The sequence below is a fragment of the Wyeomyia smithii genome, chromosome 3 (assembly GCF_029784165.1).
Source record: "Wyeomyia smithii strain HCP4-BCI-WySm-NY-G18 chromosome 3, ASM2978416v1, whole genome shotgun sequence".
Taxonomy (NCBI): domain Eukaryota; kingdom Metazoa; phylum Arthropoda; class Insecta; order Diptera; family Culicidae; genus Wyeomyia; species Wyeomyia smithii.
In genome coordinates this window covers 116,052,230-116,073,971 of record NC_073696.1, presented here as the reverse complement: position 1 = coordinate 116,073,971, position 21,742 = coordinate 116,052,230, and the positions used below count along the sequence as shown (strand labels likewise).

Below are 21,742 nucleotides of genomic sequence, written 5' to 3'. Positions count from 1 at the left end.
TTCGTCATGGGGACACGAAACAAGCAAATCTTGTTTTATACGGGAAAGAAAAATAACCGCCCACCTTTAAATTGTATATGCTTTTCAGATAGCTCCTTGTGACGGCGTTGGAAAATAAACGCTCGAGAGCATTTTTACGCCAAAGTGCAAACCGTCGGGTTGTGTTTGATAAAAAACCTTAATTAATCCACCTAGCGATCAGACCCAGCCTTTCTCATTCAAACTTATTATATGTTAGAATAGATTTACACGATTTAAGAGAAAAAATACTCCTTGAAAATTTCTGCTGGTTTCAGCACAACTATACCATTATCAAATACTATACAATTATTAAATTAAAATTAAAAACCTAACATTCACACGCATATGAGCATACATTAAAACATACATATGCAAATGTAATGAAATAAATATGTTTCAAATACATCACGCAAAAATCCAGATGACTACTTCTGGTTACCGGAGTACATCCTAAAATGGCTAATTTTTTCCTAATCCGGGTATTTCGATGGCGAAGATGCCGACTTCATCCATTATGAGTATTGCGGAAGCGGTACAACCAAAGGCCAGAAATCAACTTAGGACGCCATTTTAAGTTTCTAGATACTTAGTAGCTTCCGATTTCTGGAAAACAACCTTAAAGGGACAAACATTACCAATGTTTTTCAGGAACATTATCTTGGGCTCGAAAGCCGGGAGTAAACTCCATATTTCACTTTGAAACCCGATTTTGCAGCTTTCGGTTTCTGGAAAACATCCACACACCCACACACAAACATATACACCAATACATGCACACATGCAGAAAATGCTCGTTTCGTCGAACCGAGTCGAGTAGTATATGACATTCGACCATTGGGATCACTTTTCTACCTTTTAATTAGCCAGTGATCGTTAGGAGAAAGTCAATATGTTTACTTTCATTATGTGATTTCACATTTTATATGAACAACGGACAAAGTTACAATCCGAATACAATGAAATTCAATAGCAACCTATGGGGCAACTAGACCTTTCATTTGACACTAATTTTGTGAAAATCGGTTCAGCCATCTCTGAGAAAAATGAGTGAGTTTAAACAACCTCAGGATAACTTTTCTTTACATAACTTTTGAACCATATTTTCAATCATAACGAAATTTAAAAGTTAAGGGTTTTGGAGACAAGCCGATCATTTGAAACCAGTTTTATTGAAATCGGTTGTGTGGTTTTTGAGATATTGATGTTTCGTGATTTTTACATTTTGATACATAACCTCTAAACTAAGAATCCGATTACAATGAAATTCAATAGCAACCTATGGCGCAGCTAGACCTTTCATTTGCAATTAATTTTATGAAAATCGGTCCAGCCATCTCTGAAAAAAGTGAGTGAGAAAAAAAAGTTTTCACATACACACACACACACATACACACATACATACATACATACAGAAAATGCTCAGTTCGTCGAAAGGGGTCGAGTGGTATATGGCATTCGGCCATTGGGACCACTTTTATACCTTTGGTTTTTCCAGTGATTGCTATACCTTTCTAGGAGAAAGGCAAAAACTTTTTCTATATCTTAATTTACACCACAATTTTGCATTTTTTGCTTCTAAAGACATTCTTTTTTAAATAAAGTGACATTATTGCTGAATATAGAAATTGTGTCAGTCCCGTGTGTCTGATTCGTACATACTTTACTTGCTTTCATAGCGACGTAAAAATCTTATGCCGAATCCAGATTATGCCTCCAATAATCTCGGGCTGCTCTGCTTCGGTCACCCTTTACACCCACGTCGATCTCTGCTGAATATTATCGTTGCCGGTCGCTCATCTACAATACGTGCTACGTGGCCAACCCAATGAACCTGCCGTGTTTAATCCGTTTTGCTCGCCGATCGGCTTCCTTCCACGTCCACGATTCATGTCCGTAGAGCGTCATCAAGAGGATCAGCGTTCTGTAGAGCGTAAGTTTCGTGCATTCGCATTATGACTCGTGCAGCCTGCCGCAATTAGTCACTTGACTTTTGACTTTTACGGCGACAGACCGATTATCGATCCAATGCCGAATCCAGAAAACGTCGTCATGTCACTTGGTCTTGGTCTGCTATCTTGCAATCTCTCCTAAAACCTAATTCGCGAGCATTTTCGTCGACAGCACACATTCAACAAGTGCGGGGCCCAGCTCGAAGTCGACGGTCTCTATCGGGATTCTTCCTAAATATACTCTTCGCTTTTCGTTCTTCCGATATTCTTGTTACATGCCCAGCCCACTGCAACCTGCCGTGTTTTATCCGCTTGACTATATCCGCCGATTTGTACACCTGGTACCTGGATCGCAAAATCCTACGCTCAAAAACACCAAGAGCTCGCCGAGCGGCCTCTTTCAATGTCCATGTTTGATGGCCGTAGAGGGCCACGAGAAGTATCAGTGTTTCGTAGAGTGCAAGTTTAGTACGGGTTTACAGACTGCGGATCCTCAGCTGATACGTAATCCGTAGAAGGCCCTGTTTGCAGCTGCTATTCACCTTTTTATCTCACGGCTAACCTCGTTGTCATGTGTCACTGATGTACACAGGTAAATAAATTCGTCGACTACTTTACAAGTTTCCCCAGCACCTCAGCACCAATATCCTTCGGACTATCACGCTCTCTATCAGCCACCATGTATTTCGTTTTTGCAGAGTTAATGATGAGCCCTATTTTCGCAGCTTCTGGGTCCGAAGGCCTTTTCCAGTGCTCTACGGTTGATACCAATGATGTCGATATCGCCCGCACGTAACAACCTAATTAGTTTTGTTGGGAAGGTATCCTGCAACGGCCTCAGTCTATGAAAGAGAATACGGGAGAGAATTTTGTAAACGGTGTTGAGAAGAGCTATGCCTCGATAATTACTACAGTCCAGGTAGTGTCCTTTCTTGCAGATTGGACATATGAGACCCTCCAACAAGTCCGAGAGTAATTCTTCGTCGGACCACATTTCCAGCATGATCCGGTGTAAAGTACGTTACAGCTGTTCGTTTCCGACCTTGAAGAGTTCGGCTGGAAAGCCGTCCTTACCAGCTGCCTTGCAGTTCTTCCACTCATTCACTGCTTTCTTCATCTCGTCCATGGATGGTGGGTTCACAGTTTTGCCATCGTCCTCAATAACCATCCTGCTCTTTTCGGCTATACTTTTTTCCTCACCATTCAACAGCACACTAAAGTATTCCTTCCAACACCTGACCACCCCCGTTCTATCGGTAATCAGACTCCCCTTCCTATCGTTGCACATGTCAGGGGCTGACCAGACCCATGTCATGGCAACTGTTTCCTGAAGCCGCCGCTGACGATGATGGCGCTAGTGTTGAAAATATGGTCTTACGATCCGTTCATTGTGCCGTATCAGTAACACATGGTTTTTTTGAGAGCTTCTAATTATATTGAATGCAGGGTTATCCGGAACGTGTTAGAACATGTTTGAACGTGACCATTTATGTCCTGCACAAAATCCATAAAACTATCGAAACGAAACAAACGTTCTTGACGCTTCGCATTTCTACATACCACTTGCAGCACCAGTTGATCTCGCATGAATGGAACTTATCTGACTGTTTCGCGAGCACTGAGAGCCTTTTGACGAATAATCGAGCCAGAGAGCCAGAGAAAAACGGCTTCAAGCAGAATGTATGGGAATGACGTTCGTGACAGGGATGTGGGGCTGACACGTTTTGGTTTTTAATTCCTTTAATCTTCTTGCAGAAGCTTCTCGCATCGTGCCTGGAGAATCAACCGTCCGTCTGCGCAAGAATACACTCCCAATGCTGTCGTTTCTTCCGGTGATGCAGTCTTTTTTCAGCAGCTCTAGCTTCGCGGTATCTTCCTACGCTCTGGCAAGTCACAGCCGTGGCTAACATGTGAACTTCGGCGCGGTTCTTTTCATCCGTCGTTCGCTGGCATTCGGGATATGTCTCCACTGTCCATTCAAGTTACCTCCAACTTGATCCTCGATCCGCTCATCAACCTTCTGCAGATACTCTGTAGCCACTTCTCCAGTTGATAACCGCTGGATGTTCAACTGTATCTTCCTTGTCGTCCTGAATTTTAACACATTGGACAACCGGGCGCGAATCTTGGATACCACGAGATAATGACCCGAGTCAACGTTTAATCCTCTAAACGATCTCACGTCTGTAACGTCTGAAAAGTGCCGACCATCTCAGAACTTGGTCGATCTGAGAGCAGGCCTCTCTATTCGGGTGCATTCAGGTGTGCTTACGTGTATTCCGGCGTGCAAAATAAGTGCTACAGATAGCCATACCGCTGGCTGCAGTGAAATTGACCAGCCTCAGGCCTTTGTCGTTGGTCGTAGAGTGGAAACTTTCTCTACCAATCACGAGGCGGAAGAAGGTCTCCCGCCCGACCTGCGCCTTTGCATCCCCGATGACGATCTTGATATCGTGTCTTGGGTACTCATCATTCGTCTTTTCTAAAAGCTCAAAGAATTCTTCTTTCTGTTTATCGGGTTGATCGTTGGTCGATGCGTACACATTCATCTGGCTATAGTAGGATCTACTGCCCGGAATTTGCGTTCTTCCGTTTTCGGTCTTCTCACCTCCTGTATGGCAGCAACCTCTCCATTTACCTTCTGCAGCTCTGTAGTCAGAATACCTGCACATGCCGGTTCGAGTAGAGTCCTTACATTCCAAGTACCGAGTTTCCAAGAATTGTTGTCCTTTTTCGTTCTCCTAGGTCCATGCCGATTATTCCGTTCCGTATTTATATCTTATATCTGCCTTACTAGGGCTGCGATACCTAGTCTCGCCCGTCTTAGATATAGCTGACGAGACACCGCGTCAGACGCTGTTGTACGCCGCCCCTAACATGGGGATACCTACGATGCATTACGCATACGATCTCCCTTTCCATAGTTTTCACCGAAGGTTGGTTACCCGATCCCCGCTGAGGTTGCTCGTATCCCGGTGGCGGTTGGGATAGGAGTTGCTAGACAGAAGTGAATGACCACAATATGGTCTCAAGTGACACAACCGACCTTTACCTCGCCACTCACTTCGTTATAACACGTTACGAGTGTACCAAGATAGACAAATTCATGTATCATCTCGAATATATACCGCAACGTCGTAAAAAAGTTGTTTGCGGCATTCAGGTGAGGAGTTCGTGTTTCCTGATCATAAACTCTTTGTCTTGTAACAGCCGCACAATGTCCAAAATGATTAGCTGTGGGCGCCGACGTTGGCCAGAATCCCACGGTCCAACGGTTAAAAATCCCGCGGTTCCTGAGTGCCGCGTCGTTGCTGGTTTGAGGGGCCGTATCCAGAAGTAGGAAGCTCCTATTGGTGTTTATGAAGAAAAAACCTGAATTAATCCACCTAGCAGTGCAGAAACCTTTGTTATACTAACTATTACTACACATAAACTTATTATGCTAGTAAACCATAAATCGTTTGAAATTTAATTTTAAAGATAGTTTTCCAGAGGATGAACCAAATACGATCATTGAATCAAACCTTGACGTAGTTTTCACAAATATTGTGAATGTCATCACTGGAGTCTGCATTATGTTTTTTCGACCCCAAACCATTTTTCAAGCTGTCTGGGATAGAAACAATTTATAAATTTTTGACATAACCGAACGCCCAGAAACAATAAAGATAACAATGATGCAGATTTCATTCTAGAACAGCAAATATGTTTGTCAGTTCATTGCAATACTATTGATATAATTCCTCATAATCCAAGCTAAAATACCACAATGGCTTCGTTTTTAAAAATCACAAAATCTAGAAAAGAACATCGTGAATTAGCAAACTTGCTCTCAAGAAATTATAGTTCAGAATTATACAGGAAGGCGTTAAATGCTTTGTTACCGTATAAAAGTTACCTGAATCATACGTGTGATTATTTCAAGAAATCAACAAAAATCTTGATAAAATCTGTGAGATCATATAACTACTTTTTAAAGTTGTCAGTTTCATTCTATTCCACATGTATGATTTGAAAATGAAGGTTTTTCGCAAGACTTAAGGATTCTGGCTTTTTAAAGTGTATTCGAGAACTTTATTTTTTTTCAAGGCCTAGGCTGTATGGTGAAATCCAAAACAATTTCAGAACTTTATAAAACTTGCTGCGACAACAAGAGTGGGATAACATGGATACTCTGTTTGCACTGACTTTTATATTAGAAAGCAATATTTATAATACACAAAAGCGTAGTGTATCAGGTGAGTAAGAAGCGGACTTAAATAAGCATTCCGGTTCCCTCTGAAATATAATGAAAACTGTTACAAAAGGTTCATTAATTTACACCAGTTAGGACGCACTACACAGAGTATGATACACAGCAAAAATATCTTTTACTCTTAGTTTCTTTTGAGAAATAAATAGCGGTTGAAAAAAGAGAGAGCGAGAGAAAAAGAGAGAGGAGGAGATAGGAAAAAGAAGAAAGATAGAGACAGAATTGATCCAAAATGTACAATATGTTATGTTTAAACATTCTGATTTAAATATTCTAACATATAAGCAACTAATAAAAAATCTCGCTCAGTATGATTTTTAAAGAGCTTGGGAGCTTCCATTTGCACTTGTATACACCAAAATCGGATAATGCGTTCTGTAAGAAAGGTGGGATTTTTTCTTGTTTTTATTTAATCTATTTTGATATACCACACAGATAAACAACATATTTACACCTATACACGTACATACACGTACATACACATATATACAGCCAGTGTTCATTTAGTTGAACTGAGTCGATTGGTATACAAGACTTGGCCCTCAACAGATTCATTTGGTGTCAAAGTTAAATATCCTATGTAAAAAAAATACTCTTCGATCAATATCTCGAAATCTAAGCCACTAATCAAAAATCCACTCGGTAGCATTCTGGGGGAGCACAGTAGCTTTCATTTGCATATAAGATCATCAAAATCGGATATTGTTTTCTATAAGAAAGGTGCGTTAGTATTATGCGACACATACATACAGACAACATACATGCACACACACACACATACACACACACATAGACACGAACAGACATTGCTCAACTGAAACCAAATTTGGTTCCATTTGCTTGGTTAGTTTTTGAAATGTGCAGAAATTTGTGTTTCATTTGTATGAGACCCCTCCCTTCCAGAAGAGGATCAAACCATTATAGGAACCTTTCTCGGCCTCTAAAACCCATATATTCAAGATTTCACGCCGATTGGTTCAGTAGTTTCCAAGCCTATATGGATCAGACAGACAGACAGACAGACCGGACTGCATTTTTATATGTATAGATTACAACACAGTTATAAATTGGGTAAACAGTACACTAGGCTTTTTGAAACGCTTTAGTCACAATTTTCTGGACCCATATACTATATAATTTTTGTACGTATGTAAGAACAATTCTGGAATACTGCAATGTAGTATGGAACCCATATACAGTCACTCACGAAGAACGCATTGAATCCGTCCAGAAACAATTTCTTTCGTATGCGCTTCGTAAACTAAAATGGACATCTTTTCCTCTGCCGTCATATCAAACACGCTGCATGCTTATCAATATACAAACTCTGAATGAACGCTGTAAACTTGCAATGCTTTACTATATTAACGGCATTATTTCTTGCCATGTAGAATCTGCAACATTACTTTCGCAATTAAATTTTCATGCACCAACTCGTAATCTTAGAACACAAAATCTTATTTATGAAAAAACATGTAAAACAAACTATGCCAAAAATAGCCCGGTCAATCGCTTGATGCGCTATGATAACCATTACAACGAAATAAACGACACAACAATGTCCAAAAATCAATTAAAAACGCAGCTAAGCATCAGAAATAATTTATTTATTTATTTATTTAATGTAATTTAACTGACAAGTGTCTTATTAAATGCAGTGCGGTCAAATTCATAAAAGTGAGGTATTATTCAGTCTTCTTTTGAACATTAATGTTGGTTCTCCAAATTCGAACAAGTTTTCTACAACAGAGAAGGTACGAATACAGGCAGTCATTGGTTCGTTGCATCCAAATACAGTATGATGATAGTTTCGTTGAAGCAGTCCGGTAGAGCGAAAGGTTCGCTGTGAAGCCCGGAAGTTCAACATGGAAAGCGTTTTCGGGGACTCAGTTTCGTTGTTCATTAACTTGGCAATTAATACAGCCTGTTAAATTTTTCTTCGTCGTTCCAGTGTGTCAAAGCCGAATAGACGACAACGGTCAGGATACGGTGGAAGATTTACAGGATCCCGCCAAGGTAGATCTCTCAATGCAAATCGGATAAAACTTTTGGGGCATAATCGCATAATCGCATCGCAATCGCATAAGCAGTGGGGATCTTTGAAGTCTCGAGCAATTTTTGTAATGAATCCTAGCTGATGTATAGCTTTTGAGATAACAGCAGAGCGATGTAGATTAAAGGTGAGCTTCGCATCAAGTAAGATACCAAGGTCGTTAACTTGGTCCACTCTATTAAGAGAATGCCCATCGATTTGGTAGTTGAAAAGTGTTGGACTACTTTTTCGGTGAAACGTCATGAATTGACATTTGGGAACACTAAGGACGAGCCGATTTCGTCGACACCAGTCAACAAACGTGTCTAACAGCGCTTGTAAACGTAAGCAGTCGTCAACAGATTGAACTACTACATATAATTTTAGGTCATCAGCATACACTAATTTGCAGTCGACTCCAAGCAGAAAGACAATGTCGTTAAAAAATAATATGAACAGCAGAGGTCCCAAATTGCTGCCTTGAGGAACACCGGAAACGTTGGTAAACTGTGTCGAGAAGCAGGACTCAATATGCACACGAAGGACTCTGTCGCACAAAAAAGAGCCATTCCGTAAGTTTTCGAGAAGCGCCAAGCCGTGCAAATTTTCGTAAGAGAATTTTGTGGTCAATACGATCAAATGCAGCCTTCAAATCAGTGTATACAACATCGACTTGCGCCTTCTGTTCCATGTGAGAAATGCAGGTTGACGTGAACTCCAAAAGATTTTAATGCATAGTATATAAGTAAAACATAGTAATCTATTTGTAATTGAATGTATTCTACATTAGTTTGACGAAATAATAAAATAATAAAATAAATCAGTTTTGTTAGGGACCCATGTTCAAGCGTAATCTGCCATAACTCGTTACGTTTTACTAAGTCGTACGCCGCTTTGAAGTCTATAAACAGATGTTGTGTTCTCGAAACTTGTCGAAGATCTGTATCAAGGTGAACATCTGGTCCGTTGTGGATCATACCGTTCGAAAACTGCACTAGTATACACCAACAAACGCTTCCGGATGCGACAAAGGAATTTTATATGCGGAATTTGGAAAAGTTATACCTCGATAGTTGCTACAGTCGAGTCTGTTCCTCCTATATACAGGGTTTAATATCTTCCACTGCGAAAACAACTGCTTTCACACTGACGGGTGAAGCGACGCACTTGCTTGGAGAGTTCTCTGGAAATTTTTTTACCTCGTCCAAGGTTGGCGGACTCACAGCCTGTCCATCCTGTCCAAATTCTCTTCCGTTTCTCTCGACGACTTTCTTGTCTTCCTCACCATTAAGCACCATTTCGAAGTGTTGTTTTCATCGCCTGACCACCTGCGACTTATCGGTATTCAGGTTCCCCTACCTATCATTACACATGGTAAGAACTGACACGATACACGTTTCTTGCGGCGATGCTTCTTTTCGGATACTCTAACTTCCCGGGATGTATCCCGGGTTTGATTCTAATAGAAATGACTTAACTGATCGGTGCATTTGAATGCAGGCCGGCAGAGATTTTTAGGATAGTTCGAGACCCCTCCACTTTCATAGAAAGGAAAGCTTCCATACAAATTTCTCACAAATTTATGCATAACTCGGTTTGCATTTTGTGGTTTGACACACCTCCCTCTTCTGAAAGAAAAATTAAAATTCAAACGAAACACAAATTTCTGTATTACTCGAAAACTGTTCAAGCAAATAAAATTTGGTTTTTGGTTTTTAGCTTTAAATTACTAATTTGATTCCCTTCAAATTTAAATAATATTTCGCACCATATATGGTCGGCGTGCGACCAGATCGAACCAAGCGCCATTTTCTCAAAAATTGAGGTTTTAACACCAGTGACTGTTAACCCTTAAATGCGCGCGACGTTAAAAAATCATCTAAAAACATGAAATCTTTATTTTACAGGTTTACTACTCTAAAACTAACCAATATGCATAAAAAAATTGAAAGATTTACTTATTAATGTGCAAATATTACCATGTTGTTTTTAAACAACACTGTGACTTTATCGCAGAATAAAGTCTAAACAATCACTTTTGTTAACGGTAACTTTAAAATTGACCTTTTATTAGTATAACACTGTCAACACCAGTCGGGAATTTCGCCATGTTTTTTTTTTTTGTTTCCGATATTTTGAGAGCAAAAATAAAAACAAAACATTCAAATACAGTACTTCCAGCTGTTAAGTTTTCTTCGTTAGAGTCTAGAGAGCTGTTCTAATGAATTATATTTTCAAAAAATACTAAAATACGTATACTTCAAAACGTTTTTAGTAGTGTTGTTTTAAAACAACATTGCGCACCTAAGGGTTAAAATTGATAATTTATCTTTCATGAGAAAAAAAGGATGATTTGAACAGTTTATAATGGAACTATAACATAATTTCTCTACAGCAGTTAGCAGGAAACATACGGGGTGGTTAAACTTTGATCGCCGATTACTCGAAATAATGTTTTTGGCGCTTGGTTCGGTCTAGTCGCACGCCGCCCATATAATAGAATTTAATCCAATGTTAAGAAGTGCGACGTTTATCGAGTTAGCTAGTTGACAATACATAAGCAGAATATCGAAACTGATGCCTTGCAGAATAAGTCTCCAACAAGCTGCAAAGCTCAATGATATGATATTTGTGTGCTCATTAGCATATTTCAAGCAAACACAAATATACCTTTCGGAAACGCTAATAAGCTTATTTGTTCTACTGTGTAGGTTTATACGTGATGGAGCACTTTTGAATCTCTTTGGTACATAGAGTAGTTGTCTATTCTGTCTTTAGTCATGGCATGGTGCTTAATACTGGTTCTACTATCAAAAATATGTATTAAATCATATCTGTAAACGAAAGTGTGCACCATGATTAAAAAAAAGTTACTTAATCAGTCGGTGGTATATTGATTTAAATTTTCATGTCTACTAAAGTGTCTGTCTTGGTCTCAATACAAACTCTTCTACCCACTCGATTTAAATTATTAACATCAGAGGTTCTCAGTCTTTGTTTTTTGTCCGCGTACCCCTTGGCGATATTTTCCAAATAAATTGTACCCCCTGGCTCGGAATGTTCTCGCAAAGTGGAAGAGAGTAGTGGTAGATCATGCTGTGATAGATTAGTTTAGGTTTCAAATTGAACTATGATTTGTTTGATTGCTACAGTCTTGTTTTAAGAGCAAGTTTGAACTACAAATGAAGTATTATAAATAAATTGCGTTGTCCGCCATTACTGATTTTTCTTTTGCGTACCCCCTAAAGGCTTTCGCGTACCCCAGGTTGAGAACCACTGATTTACATTAATCAATCGCAGAAATAAATAAATCTAATTTTCGATTCAGAAGAGTAAACGAAGTTTCTGAATAGCGTTGATAATTGACGGAAAGTTTTATCTCCATTAAACACCAAAGCATCGAACAGAAATATTTTCCATTGTTCGCGAAACACTTCCACCAACATCAACTCGCTTTATTCTACATTAAACGAAAATTTTCCTGGTGTTACTTCGTGTCATCATGAGGGCGAGAAAGTTTTACTTTATACAAATTTTCCCATCCTGCTTTGCATTAAACACGATTTAATAATCTGTTGCCATTTGGTAAAGCGCTAGCCTTTTTTCGCGCGAAATTTTATTTGCCCTCCCCGTTCGGGCCGCAATAAATGTACACAGTTCCCAAAAGCTTTATATATAAGCCAACAATATGATGCTATCAATCATTCGCAGGTCATCATCTCGCTTAACGAAAATGGAACGAAAACATTATTTTCCATCACATTTTTCTGCTTAGTAGCGATATAAAACTCATCTCTGCCGGGAATCGATGATATTTTCAGTTTAATAATCGAGTTTCCGTTTCCTTCCAATGGTTTCTGTTTTTCTTTTACCGCTTTGTGGCGCGATGCTGACTAGTCATCCCAGAAGTACACAACTTACCTTCGTCACTACAAGAACCAGCAGCGCTCTAAACATCCGTGTATCCATTGTTAATGCTTGCATCGATGCTACATAAAGGTTTATTGGATACTTCGCTATAAACGAATATTTATTTCTCTTCTCTATATTCGCAAACCGCTCCTGTCTTCGATTCAACCCTTTATGTAATCGGGAATACTCCAAATCATCATGCTCAGTTAACCCTTCTATCTCTGCTAATGTGGTCGCTAACCAGGAAGGGCACCCGGAAGTGTGAAAGAGGAGTACAAAATAGCAGTTCCCAAAGCATGATATTCGACCATTTGGGCTTGAAAAGCCCTACAGTCGACGGTTTTTCGCCACCGCTTTCCGATCTGCCCGTTTGTATATAGGCGAGTCGCACAGCTCGAGTGCAGGTTTAATCCTGCCGGATTTTCTACTCTGCTAAATCTTCATTTCGCTGTTCGGTCATATATCATTATGAATACTTTTCCGAACAACTGAATGGTCATACAATCTTTTACAAACAAGCGCACAATACCGCTATCAATGGAGACCACAAGCCTGCCACATGTTCGCCCAACTAGAGCGACGGTAGCAAAACGGTGATATGGTCGTGTAATGAAGCGTATCACGAAAAAACAAAAAGAGCACAGGAAAAAAAACACTGCCCGAAACGGGAAATTCATTTGAAAAGCGGAAAATAAAATCCTCGGAAACTTGCCGCCTTACGAGCCTATACAAGGCGACACCACCTCGCCCCAACCTGTCCGCTCTCGGTATGAAATTGGTGTTTTACGACACGACCGAGGAATTGCTGACCCGTTTCGATGGGAAACTTTCCATCTTGCTTCACATATCGAATACCCATTGTGCCACCCGATCCAGCCATCGCTGGTAGCCTCCAATAGCTTTAACCAAAGCTTGCAGAATGAATCACGTCCTGTGTTGGCATCGGAAAGAGTGAAGCGGATCTTGGTGCCATGGATAAACTCTTTTAGGGCCGTTGTTGAGTGATGAAACGTGAACGGCAAAAAGTGCGAAAGCAAAAATCTGTAAATGGGATTGCAACCGAGGCGAGCCAGCCACCGGTGCCGCCCCCTTCACGTCGTTTCCACGCCCACGAGGAAGCCTCACATCAGTAAAATCAATTAGTGCTAAGTTGTCCTAATGAATCGGCTTATCTATTACTTTCGCCGAAAAGAGGAGCTTTGTCGTGGTTTAGGTTACCTATCCCATAACTGACAGCGTTGATGGCCGACGGCAAACGAGATGCTTGATTTATGTTCAACGATACTCGAGAGAAACTTTTTTAGTGAACAAAAAAAGTTTACGCTAGTTTAAGTTGTTGCACATTTTTTTCTGCTATATGATCTCTGATAAAGAAAATTTTTCCACAATGACCGGTTTTATATTTAACCCTTCGTATTGTTTCAACCAAATCGTATAACTTTCGCATGTCCCAGTAAAATGTTTTTGATTGCTATTATATGTTGGAGACACTTTTTTCAGAGTTGATTTGATTCAAAAGAGAGAGACTGGACAAATTCGTCAGTCTAAAATTTGTGGTAAAATACAAGAAAAATGCAAATTGGCCTCACGTTACGTTGGCGGTTTATTTTTAAAGTAAAAATACGCATAGTATGTGAGCTATGATCATGAGCAATTTCGTTCGGTTTCAATTAAAGTGCATTCTATATTGGATAGAATTTGCTGGCTCGCCAGAGGAATAATTTTTACACATGAATTGATTCACAATTTATATGTATGTGAATCGACCTGAAATAATCGGTTACCGATGAAGATCTCATTTATCTGGTGCCATGTTACTAAATTAAACATATGAAGATGTTAAATCATTGAGAAAAAAGTTGAATTAGTTAGAAGTAGTCGTTCCCGCATTCCACAAGAAAATGACCCCTTAAAGGTGACTTTTGTAGAACCATGTTTTTCGCCTGAATTTTGTACACCAAATAACAGATAGAACGCCCTTCCTTTTCGTTGTATTTGTTCAGCCACTCGACTCGTTCGTTACACTTCAACGCTCATAATGATTTATGAATCTCTATGGGATCTGCTGGTTACTTTCATGTTGTTCGCCACAAGTCAAAACAAGCACATTACAAAATAACTTCGAGCTTCGTTTTGTAATGCTGCTGCTCTAGGGAACGAATGGACAAGACGGCCAACCGTAGCTTCAAACACAATCAAACACACAAGATGTACAGACTTAAAGCATTCAATAATGGTTATTTAAATTTCCTGGAACTACAACCACATTGATATTCCTTTGCTTTCTATTGAGCATTGTTTCAAAGGTGGTAAATCAAAAAAGGTATGAAAACCGCAATAAAAATATTATTTGGGACAAAATTGCCACCGTTTGAGGTGAGATATTCATTTGAAATATCGCACAATTATGACCGTGTAAAAGGTTACTCCCTTCGGCAAAGTTGCAGAGTTATCTTTGTAGGGTAATTGCTCCTGTATTCATCTTAGTAATTATGTTCACCTCAAGGTACAGTGACACTTAAGTCAAAACGAGAAAAAAATAATAACTGTTATTAAACCAATCTACCAATCTTAGCTGTCAATCCACTCAGGTTATTCACAAAGTAGGAGCATTGGAAAATCTCTCGTATTTTCTGAAAATGGTAAAATTGCGTCCTCGCAAAAAAAGTATCCCGTAAAAAAGTCGCGTAATTTTCCATAAATCGTGTAAAAAAAGATCACGTCGTTTTGATAAAATTATCCTCCACGTGTAAAAAAATATCGTGTAAAATCAAATTACGTAAAAGACAATCGCGTAAAAAAAGAATTCAGTGTACTACTATGTTTATTTGCTTTGAAATTAAAAAAAAATGAATGAATATTGAAGTCTTGTTTGTTTAGTTATGAAATTTATTTTGACGTGGGACTTCGTCTTTGTTTTCTATACTGGGATACATTTTGTAAAATTGGGAATGAAACTGGCAAATGCTCCGTCAAATTTCAAACTAAAACAACAGCATAACCACATGATGGATAACAATAACCTATGTGTTGTTGGATAGATTAAATGTTGAACAGTTTTGTAACATACTAGAGATAAAATATTTCAAGGACAAATTTACGCGAACAATAAACCAATCACATGCGAGCATTCCTAGCACAGACGACATGAATCGGTACCAACCATTTCGTGTGATATTCTCTGTATCAATATCAAAAAAATTACAGAGTCTCCCCGGCCCACAGTGGAGCACTTAGAACATCAAACCTGATCAAAATTATTTTTAGAGATTTTTGGACTGGAAACGTATAAGGTATAGAAAATATAGTATAATAAATAGTTGTGACTAAAAATTTCATGGAAAACCCACCTTTGAGTGATTTGTTACTTTTCAGATGATGAAGTTCGGATTCAATGGTAGTTTCTTTTCTACAATAAATGACTGAGCCTTTATGAATTAAACATAACTATTTTTCCAGATCAGTGTGGTTCGGGGCTAACACTGTTTTGTTTAATAATCAATCTGAGCACTCAGAAGAATCTGAAGAGTCACTAGTATTATCATCATTGTCCTTGTACGACCATTTCACTCGCAACATTTGCATTGCTTCGGGCGAAAAAACTTGTCCGTTTTTCTTGGATGTTGGCCTAGAGCTCGTAATGAAAAAATCGGAATTCAATTTGTCCAGAATGTCTCAGAACACTCATCCATTACATGACAGAGGTATGTTCTTGAAACTAAGGCAACAACACTGCCAGAAGCAGAAAAAATGAAATTTTACGATGATTTTAACAATGATGTAACTCATGTGTTCGGATTGGTTCGGGTGATCTAAAATTACCAGTTTGACCAGAAACATACAGGCTTAGATTTGCAATTGACGGTTTACATTGAAACTCATTGATACTTAACTTACTTCATATAATATGACACATAAAAATCACATTTACAAAATTTTTGTGTTTATCAGGATGTTCCCTGGCAATTTCGAGACTATTTATAAGTCTTTTAAGTTTACAGATTGATTAAACTAGCCCTTATTGACAATCTTCATAGTTGGTTTGATGATAAATCACTACGTTGTATAATTGTTTTGAAAAAAAAAAGGGAACGGTACGGAAGCATCGAATGCAACTACAAAAAGCTAAAATTTTATCGATTTAAACCAGCTGTAACAAAGGTTAACAATACTTATGGATGCTCATGAGTCAAAAGATTCAGTAGGCATCACACTTCAAAATGAGACTATGCAGGACATGGTTAATAAACTTAAGCTTTTTTGACTTTTGATCAGGGTTTTCCTTGATTTACTCCTATGTGCGTCGATTAACGTTTGCTTCCATGAACTTAGACGAATTTGATGTCTCGAAGGTAAAGGTTTTTCGAAAAATTTGAAACCATCCTACTTTTTCAACAATTTTTTAACCTGCTGTTAGAGCGTAATAAAAACTGATGTCTTGAAAGAAAACGTGCTAGTAGAAATAAAACTACGGTACATACTGTACCGTACAGTATATGTGGAGCAAAGCGCAGCTGGTCTTTCGTCGTTTATCATTGCAGCGGTACACGACTTCTATTCGCGTGCAATCGGGAAAAAACTTCAATGCTGCTGCAAATGGCGATTAAAAGTTTATCAAGTTATAAGTTATTTTTATTACATTTTATCTTTAATGTTCACTTAACAATCGCAACCGGTATAATATCGAAGTACCTAATCCATACTAAAATACCTCCGTATGTACAAAATAAAAATAAATAAGGGTACCTGTTTCTGAGCTGACATTTTCTTCTCAGAACTCAAGCATTGGAAAAACGTCAAAGAATGTTGCTAATTTTGCAAAAAAAAACCTTGGCATTTACATACACTAGTGACATAACAATTATTTTCGGAAAAAAATCATTTTTTTATTTTTATGTTTTCCAAATATTTCACGGTGCCGTATATATAAATGTTTTTCGTACTTTTTAATGAAAATCGAAAATCGTTTCGATTTTGTACATATTTAAAAAAAAAAACATGAAAAACCGCCGTAAAACCAAAAAAACTAATTTTTTTACCCACGTCCAAGTCTTTAAGAGACTGCAAGAAACTTGTGAAACCTACTGTTGAAGCTAGTACTAATCCCCGTCTTCCGAGTGGAAACCGTTGTTTTTGCAGCTTTTCGAGAAATTTCATTATGAAAAAGTGCATTTTTATCTAAAATGTTCTAAACCCTATGAAAAAGTTGAAAATTTGCCCAAGGTATGTTCGGCAGAATGATGTTTTTTTTTAAATATGAAAAAATGTCTAGAATATAGTAAGCCTCTAAAATCACTTCAGAAAAAGTAATTTGGTATTTTTCGATTTTTAGAAACTTTAAGGATGTCTGTGTGTAAAACTACCTGTATGTGGTCGATTTTCAAGAGATAGAAGCAAAGTGTCTTCAGCAAAGTTTTTCTACATAAGATTGTCTACAGCTTTGCTGAAGACTTCGTTTTGATTTGATAAGTAAATAAAAAAATAAAATTTTTATCTCACTTTTAGGTGAATTAATCAAAAATTTATTTGCATTAAAAGATGCCACTTAAGATCTACAAAAACTTTGTCGAATAAACTGTAGCATTTAAATGGCATTCTTATACTAAAAAGGCTGGCAATCACGTTTTTCGCGTTTTAAACCACTGTGCCTTGGTGGGAAAATCGACGCAACGAATTATGCGTATCTAAGGAGCCTGCAAAAAACACCGCGGTGGAATCTAAAATGTCTCTCCAGAGAGATAATAGACTGATGTGAGCTTTCTCACACGAAAGGACATTACGCTCAATAACTACACAACAGAGCTCACTGTAGTACTCCAGTGTTTCTTTAGCATATAACAAATGAGAAGAGCATCTAGGTAGAAAAGTAGATTGCATTGTTTGCGTTGCATCTCGAAAATGAAAAAAAAAAAGGAATCCCGCCGTCCGTCACCCATGTTTACTTTACGAATTCTATCAACTTTATTTCAATAGTGCACATCGCGGTGTACTTCTGTGTATTCTTAATAGAATGATTCACCACTCTGGTTTCACCATGCTGTACTCTAAGCAGCAAGTGTTTTAGTTTTTCTGCGGGCGGCAGAACACTGCACAAAACAGAAAAAAAATACAAAAAATTTGCTACACGCAGCGCGCATGATGAACAAGAAGTGAGTGATATTCACTCTGCGCTTCCTACATATTAAATACCAAGCCTGGTTAGGATATGTTTCCTTTCGCAATTAGGATTTATCATTCGTATGGATTAAAACCTACTTGTCAAAAACGGGAAATAATCTGGTGGCCCAGGCGTCTTATCACCTGCAAGTGACCTTCGATCTGGTCGAGCCATCGTGCACGCTGCGCTCCTTTATTTCTGGTGCCGGCAGGGTTGCTGAAGACAAGTGATTTTGCAGAGTTGTCGTCCGGCATCCTTACGACGTGACCGGCCCACCGCGACCTATTGACTTTCGCCAGATTTACAATGAGGTTCTCTCCAAGTAGCGCGTGTAGCTCGTGGTTCATGTGCCGTCGCCATTCTTCGTCGTCCGTCTGTACTCCACCGTAGATAGTCCGCAGCACCTTCCGTTCTAAAACTTCAAGGGCCTTGAGATCCTCCGCGAGAAGCGTTGTTGTCTCGATTCCGTAGAGGACTACCGGTCTTATCAGGGTTTTGTACAGTGTCAACTTCGTGCCTCGTCGCACTCGGTTCGAAAAGGTTTCTTCCGGAGGGAAAAGTAGCCTGGATGCGTCTCTGGATCTCTTTGTTGGTGTTATTGTCGGTGGTCACCAGTGATCCCAAGTACACGAATTCGTCGCCCACCTCAAGCTCATCGTCGTCTACAGAGACTTGAGTTGAGAGGCTGATGTTGTTCTCCTTGGAGCCGCTCGCTCGGATGTATTTCGTTTTCGACGCATTTATTCGCAGTCCGATTCTTTCGGCTTCGGCTTCAGTCGGGCGTAAGTTTTCTCTGCCGTCGCAAAGTTACATGTTATGATGTCAAAGTCATCCGCGAAGCTCAGAAGCTGAACAGATCTTCTGCAAATCGTGCCCCTCGTGTCGATGCCCGTCCTTCGGGTAACACCTTCAAGGGCGATGTTAAACAACAAACAAGAAAGTCTATTACCTTGTCTTAACCGAGTACTCGAGAGTATCCCTCCTCCTCACTTGCGCAATGGTGACCTTGATCAGTCGAGTCAGTTTATACGAATATCCATTGTCGTGCATGATCTGCCATAGCTGCACTCGATCGACTGTATCATAGGCCGCCGTGAAGTCGCTGAAGATAGCTCTCTCCATCCACTCGTCTGGCAGTTTTTTCTCCTCCCAAATTCTCGGCTCGGCCTTTGCCTGCGGCTTTGTTGTTTTTCAGTTTCCCGATCTCACGAAGAATCGAAGAATCTGCTGCTGGTGCTCCTAGGTCAGTTCCTGCTCCGCTGCTGTTTACTGTATCGTCATTCAGGTGTCAATCGAAGTTCTTTTCCCACCTGTCGAGCACCTCGCTGGCATCCGTGAGAAGGTTCCCGTCCGCGTCGTTGCATATGCCGGCTTGCGGCACATAGCCTCTGCGAGACTGGTTTACCTTTTCATAGAACTTCAGCATATCACTGGCGCGGTACAGCTGCTCCTCACGATTCTCTTGCTGGCGCTGCTTTCGTCTGAGAATCGCGGTCATGTCGTGCCGTGTCCGTTTATAATTGGCCTTGTGCTCTCTTGTTTGCCTGCCCAGGTCCTGCCTCGCACTCGCCGTCATACCAGTCGTTTCTGCCACTCGGTGCTTCCACTCCTAGTGGCGTTGCGGTCTCCCCGATAGCTGTGCGTATACTGCACCAGCCGTCTTCGAGAAGCGATGTGCCAAGCCCCTCCGCCGTGAGTAGTACCGTTTCGAGCTGTTGCGCATATTCCTCCGCAGTCTGGGGGTCCCGGAGCTGCTTGATGTTGAGCCGCGGGGTTCGGCGATGTCGCACGTGGTATACGGTTGACAGTTTTGAGCGCAAAGTTACCGAAACTAGGTAGTGGTCCGAGCCGATATCCGCTCCGCGATTGGTGCGTACCTTTGTAATTTCTGAAATGAACCGGCCGTCGATGATAGCATGGTCAATTTAGTTTGCTGTACGTTGGTCAGATGGTCTCCAGGTGGTTTTGTGGATGTCCTTTCGGGGAAAGAAGGTACTTCGGACTGCCAGTCCTCGGGAAGCTGCGAAGTTGTCGCATCGCTGGCCGTTGTCGTTTGTCATGGTGCGCAGACTGTGCGGGCCTATTACCAGCTTGTATATGTCTTTCGAACCGCTCTGAGCGTTTTTGTCCCCGATGATGATCATGATGTCTCTACGCGGGCGGCTATCGTAGAGTTTCTCTAGCTGTGCGTCGAACGCTTCTTTCTCTACATCGGGTCTTCTTTCGTGAGGGCAGTGTACATTAAGGATAGTGTAGTTGTAGAACCGGCCTTTTATTCTCAACAAACACAACCTGTCGCTGATCAAGCCGGTACCCAGCTCATTGGTTGTGCCGACGCTCTGATAGTACTTTGCCCTGCGGCCACAAATCCTCCGTACCTTCTCTCATTTCCGGCAAAGCTTGTGCAGCACAACGATGTCGAAGTGGCGGGGCTCTAGCTGATCCAGCAGAATCCGGTCGCCACCCGGGGTGTTCAGCGATCTACAGTTCCATGTACCGAGCTTCTAACCGTCGTCCTCATTTCGTCGCCTAGGTCAATGCCGATTGTTCCGGTCCGTATTCAATTCTGGATTGTTCGTAGTATTTTAATGGGTTCGATGATGGCAATTTCGGTCACGGGTTACTTTAAAACACGTTTTATTATGTCAAAGCCGACGTTTTAAGGATATATTTCCTCGTCCTCAGGGCAAAAACAAAACAAACGAGGAAATATATCCTTGAAACGTCGGCTTTGACATAATAAAACGTGTTTTAAAGTAGCTCGTGACCGAAATTGCCATCATCGAACCCATTAACTATTTATTGGTCAAACAACGCTTCACATAAAAAAGTAGTATTTTAATTTCGGCATGTTGCCTTACTAGAATGCCTAGTTTCGCGACGGGGCTGCCGTCTTGGGTGTAGCTGGCGAGACACCACATTTCGTCCGCTCCGGATTAGACGATGTTTGAGCCGCCCTAAACATGGAGAACAGACGCTCAATCAAACTGCTTTCCGAGGATAACAGCTCCCCCTTCTCTGTCAGCATACGACCAAGTTCAGCCTCGTGATTTGTTTTGGTTGAAATTTTGTCTAACATTGAGAAATTCGGCAGTTTTTAAGTTTGCAGCTGACAATAAAGAAACAGTTCATCGGTTATGTTGGTAAATGCCCAATTTAGATAATAATAGTAACGAATTTTCGAACGGATATACTCTGAGACAGAGTCCAAGATGTGTACTGTAGTTTAACAGAGCATCCAATGCTTTATTATTATCCCCAACAATTGGTAGTAAAAGAATCCAGTAATGTCAATTCCAAAGCGTCTTATACTGGACAGCAGAAATTTCGCTTCTTCGACTACCGGAGATCAGCAGTTTATGATGTTGCAGTAAATTATACTGATTCCAAGAAGCATCAAAAGTTCGCGGAAAAAGGAT

The 21,742-nt window shown here is 40.1% G+C and overlaps 1 protein-coding gene across 2 annotated transcripts in view; it reads left to right on the top strand.

Moving 5' to 3' along the window:
- The window catches only part of LOC129730435 (metallo-beta-lactamase domain-containing protein 1), a 208,771-nt gene that overhangs the window by 184,228 nt on the left and 2,801 nt on the right, over positions 1-21,742 (top strand). The window lies entirely within an intron of this gene.